An 8,584-nucleotide genomic window follows, 5' to 3' on the forward strand; every position below is an offset into this window, starting at 1 on the left:
AGGAACCCTGCAATCATGCAGATTATCATTTGTAATTGGTTTTAATATAATAATTATAACACACCCGAAAAGGACCCTGCAATCATGCAGATGATATGTATTAATTAGTTTCATTATGATAGTTATAACACATCCTACAGGGACCCTGCAATCTTGCAGATGATATGTGTTAATTAGTTTCAGTGGAATAATTTTAACACACCAGATACGGACCCTGCAATCATGCAGATTATATATGTTAATTAGGTTTATTATAATAATTATAACAGACCCGAAATGGACCCTGCAATCATGCAGATGATATGTGTTAATTAGTTTTAGTATAATAATTATAACACACCCGAAAGGGACCCTGCAATCATGCAGATGATGTGTGTTAATTAGTTTGAGTATAATAATTATAACACACCTGAAAGGGACCCTGCAATCATGCAGATGATATGTGTTAATTAGTTTCAGTATAATAATTATAAGACACCCGAAAGGGACCCTGCTATCATGCAGATGTTAATTAGTTTCAGTATGATACTGTAATTATTACACTCCCGAAATTACCTTACAATAACTGCAGAAGATATGTGTTAATTAGTTTCATTATAATAAATATAACACACCCGTAAGGAACCCTGCAATGATACAGATGATGTGTCTTAATTAGTTGTATTATAATAATGGAAACATTCATTGTTATGTTAATCCTGCAATAATACAGAAGATCTGCGACTTAACAAAATCTGTGGAGTAATGAAGAAATATAATTAAATATATATAAATAAATGTGAGAGATAAATAATTAAATAATTTTTTTATATATTAAAGGTAAACAATAAAATAAATAAATGCATATAAATGAAGAAATAAGAATATAAAGGAAATGAGTAATTGTGTATTTAAATATTGTGATACTATGCATATATAGGCTTAATTTAGCGTACTCCTGATGTTATATTTAAATACATCGGATGTTTATAAACATAGAAGAACTTCTCTACTCAAAGAACTTTGTCATGAGATAAACTGGTGGGATAATTCTTGTAAAATATATTTCTTATTGCGGAACCTTTATGTTTTTTGCATTTATCCTGAATTGCTAGGAAAATATAGAGAGGTACGTGGAATTAGAGAATTCATTTAGTCAGTATGTTACTACTTATATTTAATAATTGTAAAGAAGAATAGTGTGATATTTTACGTATTACGTGTGTTCAATTTGAAAAGTAAAAATAGTTTTCAATCACAACCATAAAATATTTGCGGGACATCCATTAAATCTTTTTAGGATTTAGGAGTCTTTGATATCGAGATTTTATATGTAGATAGATAAGGCAGTCAGTTTTTTTTATTCTCTATTCGAAATATTCGTGTGATTAGTGAATTGTGCAAGTGTGCTCGTGTATTAGTGCAGTGTATTCCTCTGGATTTTTGGATTACTTCTATTGGATTACCATTTTGCAGTCATCTCAGTCGACCCACGTGCCATTGTCGTCAGGGCTTCGCATCGAAAGGCCAGTGCTATCGTCTTCTGATTTCATATTATTTGTAGTTAGAATTTATAATGCATGTTGGCCTCTGCATGTTAAATTATGTGTGTCTTTCTCTGTATCATTTTATTGCTTGTTAATTATGTTTTTTTTTCAGCATAACGTGAGTACTTAGTGTAAGTTATTTTGAGTAAAATTAGATATCAGTACAGTATTCGTTTTTCTTTATGTGTGTATTTTTTTTTTCAGAATGGGGTGAGTACATAGTGCATTGTATGTGTCTTCTTTTTCAGCATATGGTTTGGTCATTACGATCGCGAAATGTGTTTACATAATAAAGCACTGATTTCGCCTTTGTTTTATTTATTGGAGACTTCATTTGCAGGAATACATGTAATTGTTTTATTTTCTTCTTCATTCATCACGCTTCGATTTTAATTTCACCATTACTTTGCAATTCGTGCATTGCTAAAGTTTTATGTTTACAATAATTATTAAATTAAGATATTTTAATTACGAAGTGACATTTTCTGACTCTTTTTAGAAAGAAGTAACGATTGGCGGTAGAATTTTTATCAGTTTTTTTTTTTGTGTACAAAATGAATGATTTTTATAAAAGTTATATACATGCAGATTTACAACTAAAAAGCATATTATACATTTTAATAATAACGACATAAATTTCACTGAAAAAGGAAGATGAAATTGTGGTAAGTACGATACAGAATTGATTAAAACTTTTTACCCACTTCCTTAACTGAACTGTTTATAATTTTTGTGTGTTTTTTTTCTGTTTCTTTTGTTTCAGGTCCTGCTCCTATCCTGTGCCTCACCGTGGCGAGCAGGTGTAACAGAGAATGATGCATGTGCTCACTTTCACAATTTTTTATTACATGTGGGAATCACTGAATGCTGTTATTTAAAATTTATTTTAACCTTTATATTCTCTAAGGCCATCTACCTATTTCAAAACTTTAACCTAATTAAGATATGATGAAAGAGTAATGGAACGGAGAAAAATTCTCTCCGGCGCGGGATTTGAACCCAGGTTTTCAGCTCTATGTGCTGATGCTTTATCCACTAAGCCACACCAGATACCCACCCCGGCGTCGGACAGAATCGTCTCAGTGGCTTAGTGGATAAAGCATCAGCACGTAGAGCTGAAAACTTGGGTTCAAATCCTGGCGCCGGAGAGAATTTTTCTCCGTTCCATTACTGTTTCATCATATGATGACGCAGAACATCTGCATGGAAATATCATATGTACTTCGGCACAGTACATTAAAATAATATATATGACATGCGTAAATCACTTCGTGATTTAAGACGGTGCTTATTCCGTTGGATTCCGGCCAACTAATCACTCATAACGAGTGCACCTCAGCACATGTGTGGACTTCAGTCCTACGTTCATAGATATCTATGATGTAGTGCAGAGGGCGGCCACTAGAGGGAACCCAAGAGTTGGAACTTAATCTGAGACGATTCTGTCCGACGCCAGGGTGGGTATCCGGTGTGGCTTAGTGGATGAAGCATCAGCACGTAGAGCTGAAAACCCGGGTTCAAATCCAGGTGCCAGAGAGAATTTTTCTCCGTTCCATTACTCTTTCATCATATGATGACGCAGAACATCTGCATGGAAATATCATATGTACTTCGGTACATTAAAATAATATATCTAATTAAGATAGCCTGTGAAGACAATTTGGAAGAAAAACATGGAAGGAATATGAATTATTTTCACTTGAGATGGCATTTTTGAAGAGTTATGATAAACAGGTTTTGTTTAATAAGTTTACTGGTACTGTGTTCTTCTTACTAGAGAGTTTTTGCACCCTCGCCATACTTAACACTATGTTGACGTCATTGATGAAAGAGCCAATCAAAGCCATTCAGCTCACATTATTTCAATAGCAGACCCATTATCTCTAGTCAGATAACATGGGCAAACAAAGTTTACCGTAGACCTGATTCAGTGTTAAAATATGGCATCTTGTTTCATTTACCACTGCGGACAATATTCATCTACTTACAACAGCTCAAGGTGAATAAATGATTCAGGTCAAAGTACAAGAAGGCTCAGGAAAGAATTTTTAGTTGAGATTCCAATAGACAAATGTTGATTCCATCAAGTGAAAAAACTCCTTTGTTTAACTTGCTGAAACTCGGAAACTAATAAAACTTATGAGTACAAGTAATTTCCATTCTTCCTCAACATTTCTTTCGTTTTGACCCCAACCTAACGTGAAAAATAAACAAGTTTGCCGCTTACCAACTTTTGAAGGTGTAAATGTCTATTCTGAAGAGATCACATCGAAGTTAGTATTTTTTTTCTCACTTTTCAAGAAATTTTCATTTCGATTTTTTTTTTCTACGCTTTCCTTGACATTAAGCTATGAATTAATAGTGCGTTATGCAACGAGCCTATAATGGTAGTAATTAAGACGCGAGGATGTTTATGAAACGAGCACAAGTGAGTTTCATAATTTTCATACGAGCGTCTTAATTACCATTATAGGCAAGTTTCATATGACTTTTTATGCTCGACCATATTTCTAACCTGAAATTATTCATAAGTATTCATGTTATTGTTATGTGAGTGAGTGCAATAGCCTACCATACCTCATAAATTGTAAGATGTGCGCAGACGCGAAAGTATTGATTTTTTTCCGGGAAACGAATGTCGGTGACCTGATATAATCTAGAGAGTAAGATAAAAATTAATCTTGATATAACCTTGAAATTGAATTCGACATTGAAAAACGAGATGACAAATAGAATTTATTTGAATATTATTTACAATTAATGCTAATTATTATAGTAACAGAACATAACCTTCTGCGACAGTATTGGATTTCCAGCCTCCGTGACATTTCCCTAGTTGTCTTTCGATTGCATATCCAAGAATAATCGAAAACCTGAACTTTAATAAATAGGTGTACTTTAATGACATGCATTAAAGGGCTGCTACCAGGTGTATAATTACTACATTTCGGCATGGTCGAGCATAAAAAAATTATAGTGCGATTGATTGACTATCATGGGAGCTATGACATGATAAATTTATAATAGAAACAACAAACAGAGCCATGTAAAGGAATTCGTGTACCGATCTCTTTCGATTCTTTCTTAAGTTTTACGAACATGAACATATGTCACTATTGACATCAACATAGTGTTTAGTGGGCGTCGAGGGTGCAGAAACTCTCTTTTAATATCAGGCTTTTAGTTTTATCAGTTTCCTTCTGACATCACAAAATAAAGTTATCAAATCTCCTTCATACCTGCTTAAATTATCACATGTTGGAGAACAGCTTTCTTAAAGAGATTAGTACTTGCATATTTAGACCTTAATTAAAAAATTCATATTTTGTACCTATGTGTTCGCAATGCAGTCTTGTCATGTTTATGAACTGAATGTTACTCTTTCTTGTTATCTTTGAGCTTTTTTTTTTTTAAAGAAATCTTTCTGTAATTCCTGTATCCCACACCCTTTCTTGCAGATTAATTTAATAGTAGATTTTACAGTCTGGTTTTGTAAGATGTTTAGTAGTTGTCAATAACACTTTCCCCTCTACCCCCAATCAGTATTTTTTTCATAGTCAATTATTGTCTGCATTTTCATTCCTTCGAAGTTGAATGCACGAAGGGATGCACTGGAGTAGGGTTACCAGATGTTCGGATTTTGCTGGGCATGTCCCGCTTTTTAGGTGCGTCCTGTGTCTGTTCAGGCATTATAGGAAATCAGAAATTGTTCTGCTTTTCTCTATCGACAATTTTTAGTGAACCAAAGAGAGCAACCGTCTATGCCTGTATTGTATTGTATTTATTCACATTCCAAGGTATTCGTACATTGCTTCACAGCTAGAATATGGAACATGTAAAAAAAATAATTCCAGTAGTACCATATCACAAACCCTTAATTCATAGTCACAGTCTAGTTGAAATATAGGCCTATACAGAAGTTCTGAGCAGAAGGGTTTTACAATATACCAGAGGGTTTTATAATATACTAATACAATACCAGTGGTGAGTATTGATACTTAATACAAGACAGAAATATTCATCAGTGTTGTTGAATGTCATAAATTTACCTACAGAACAAATGCGTGAGAAATTAGGTACCGGTACTTCTTTAATTTGGCCCCATATAATTTTATGTTTTGAGTTTGTTTTTTTTTTTTTTTATTTGTAGGGAGGCTATTACAAATTTTTACTGTCATATAAGTTAACACACTTCTTTTGATAGCATGATAGACTTGCTGATAGAATATGAAAGAGATTTCTTGACGAGTATTTACACTATGAACTGTTGAATTACCGTAGTTGCAAAGTTTTCACGATTACATAGTAGGAAGTTTGTTAATGAAAAAATATATTGACATGCCATGGACATTATTTGTAGCTTTAGAAAATGGCCCTACATGATTCTCTGGATTTTGATTTGGCACTTAGTCCACCAGTGGTATTATTCTAATTAAGTATGGGTACTCTTTTTTGTAACGGCTGGGGGGATCATCGTGCTAACCACACGATACCTCCATTCTGGTTGGATGATTGTCCATCTCTGCTTCGGCATGTGGGCATGAGGCCAGCAGCCAGCTGGTCGGTCTAGGCCCTCCACGGGCTGTAGCCCCACAGATTATTATTATTACTCTTTTTTGTAGTAGAAATATACTGTTACTATTTTAGAATTTTCCCCAGAGTATTATTCCAAAACTCATTATCGAGTGGAAGTATGCAAAGTATACTGTTTTTAAGATACTGATATTTGCTATCTCTTGCATAAATCTAATAGCAAAACACGCTGAATTTAGTTTGGGGATAATTTCTTTAATATAATTATTATCGAAAACGGAACATATCACAGAACCAAAAAAAACCTTTTACAGGTGCTCCATCCACAAGTACCGGTATTATACTCTTACAGAGCTGTTTGGATGAATGATTAAAATGTTGCTTATAAAAACAGAATGTACGGTTCAGTCCGTCTTTTCATTCTCTTTTAATTCCAATTACAAGACATTTTCCTTTGGAGTAAAAATGTCAGAACGCAAATGATCAAAAATCAAAAGTCTGATATCACTTGGAAATAATATTAAGCATAAAAGAGCGTACCAGTAATACATTTCTTCAAACATTGTGTTGTGTTGTGAAAGAGTCAATTATTGGGATGTAAATTTCAATTTCACTTCTTCACTGTCATCTGATATTGGCGGATGTACAGTTCTTATGCAAGATCCACAAATTGGAAGTACTGTACCAGTAGGCCTACCTAGTAATTAAGCCAAGATCAATGGAAACATGCAAATGGTTTTGTTTCCAAGGGAACCAACAAAAATAAACGATATGATTTCTCATTTTGTTTACAAGATTCATGCATCCTTCTTTGGCCAAACAAGATAAAAAATATAATCTGTGGTGCATATGAATTTAAATATTTAATTTGTCTGAAGATGTTAAGTGTCTAGAGATTCTGAATTAGAAAATTATAAATACTACCATACTTTATATTATGACTCAATTGAATTGGGATAATAATATCACTCTGTTCAGCTCAAAATGTAATAAATGCACCACTGGTTATAATTAATTTATTCATTGCTAGATAATAAATTTATTTATTTTTGCAGGATGAATAGGCCTACTATTTCATAAACAATCTGCAAGAACTGAACAGGAAGAATCGCCATTGTTGCTAAGACATAAAAGCTCTGCATTTGTTACCAGTACTTTGGTCTTACGGAAACATCTCTGAACATGGGGTGTGCCTAGAAAATGAATTATTTAGTCATCTCCAGGAAGGTACGTGGAACAACAAAGATATGAAAGGAAAGACAGTCACTACCGGGGATCCAACACAAAACATTTTCATGAAAGACTAACATGCTCATCCAGTTCCCTTTAGAATGGTTGTAATATTTCTACAATTGCAAGAGTCCTAGAGTAAATTAGACCTATTTTGTAATAATTCTAATTTGTTTTATATCATGTCTACTTATATTTTGTGCCTTTATTTAATGCTTATATTATGCACAAGTCCTTCCTAGAGAACTGACAGTCCACAGTCAGGACATCTGGCCGCGAAACCAGATGGCCCGCGTTCGAATCCTGGTCGGGGCAAGTTACCTGGTTGAGGTTTTTCCTTGGATTTTCCCTCAACCCAATACGAGCAAATGCTGGGTAACTTTCGGTGCTGGACCTTGGACTCATTTCACAGGCATTATCACCTTCATTTCATTCAGACGCTAAATAACCTGAGATGTTGATACAGCGTCATAAAATAACCCAATAAAAAAAAAAGAGAGAACCGACACTTAGATTATTTTGTTATTGTAATTACTGTCTTGTATTACCTATATCTATTGTGTTCGTTATAAACTGATAAATTATGGTATATAATGATTAGAAACTAGAGTAAGACCAAAAATAAGCCTAACATAGCCATGATTTGTAAAAATCAATATTGTTACTACTACTACTACTACTACTGCTGCTGCTGCTGCTGCTGCTGCTACTACATGCATGTTGAATTTATAAGCTGATAACAGCACCATTTGTCACTCAGTTCAAAATACTATAAAGGTTGGCTGCAATAGTTTAACTGTCATGTGTCAAATTTTTCTGGAAATGTGTTGGTCCTAGTATTGTACCTAATTACAGTTTTCTATTTATTAAAAATAGGTAACTACAATTTTCAATTTTTTAATTGATTTATTTTATGACGCTTTATCAGCTGCTATAGTTATCTAATGTATGAGTGAAATGAAGGTGATAATGCCAGTGAAATGAGTTCAAGCCCTGATCACAATATAACCATAATCAGGGGTTCGAAGTTCAACTCTGAAAGTTACCAGAATTTTTAATTTTCATTTTCGCAGTGGTCATAGTAATTATTTACTGCTCTGTTGTCACGATTTTGATTTTAATTGCTTTTCATTATTTTTTCAGTTAGAAAATATGTATAGGCCTACTGTTGGCCAATTTGTTATATATGATCAGGGCAACAAAGTAAAATCCAGAACTAATTCTGACATCGTACACAACTGTCGCATGCATCGAAAGAAATTCGATATTAGTTCAGAACACGTTCTTAATTGCTT

The sequence above is a fragment of the Periplaneta americana genome, chromosome 16, assembly GCF_040183065.1.
Source record: "Periplaneta americana isolate PAMFEO1 chromosome 16, P.americana_PAMFEO1_priV1, whole genome shotgun sequence".
Lineage (NCBI taxonomy): Eukaryota > Metazoa > Arthropoda > Insecta > Blattodea > Blattidae > Periplaneta > Periplaneta americana.